Consider the following 515-nt stretch of genomic DNA (forward strand, 5'->3'; position numbering starts at 1 on the left):
TTCAAGGTTCCCCCAATCACCTACCCACCTCAGAACCTCTTTAAAGAGCTCTGGAGTTGACGGGCACAGTGGCTCACACCTGTAATCCCAGCACTTGGGAGGCTGAGGCCGGTGGATTGCCTGAGTTCACAGGTTGGAGATCAGGCTGAGCCAGAGCAAGACCTTGTCTCTAAAAATAGCCAGGCATTGTGGCAGGCACCTGTAGTCCCAGCTACTTGGGAGGCTGAGGCAAGAGAATTACTTGAGCCCAAGTGTTTGAGGTTTCTGTGAGCTTGATGCCACAGGACTCTACCAAGGGCGACAAAGTGAAACTGTCTCAAAAAAAAGGGGGGTGGCGCCTGTGGTAGGGTGCCGGCTCCATATGCCAGAGGTGGTGGGTTCAAATCCAGCCCCGGCCAAAAAAAATAAAATAAAATAAAATAAAATAAATAAAATTATTTTTTTTTTTAAAGTTCTGGCTCAGCACCTGTGGCTCAAGTGGCTAAGGCGCCAGCCACATACACCTAAGGTGGCGG

The sequence above is a fragment of the Otolemur garnettii genome, unplaced genomic scaffold, assembly GCF_000181295.1.
Source record: "Otolemur garnettii isolate 467f Iridium unplaced genomic scaffold, OtoGar3 scaffold00140, whole genome shotgun sequence".
In the NCBI taxonomy this organism is placed as follows: domain Eukaryota; kingdom Metazoa; phylum Chordata; class Mammalia; order Primates; family Galagidae; genus Otolemur; species Otolemur garnettii.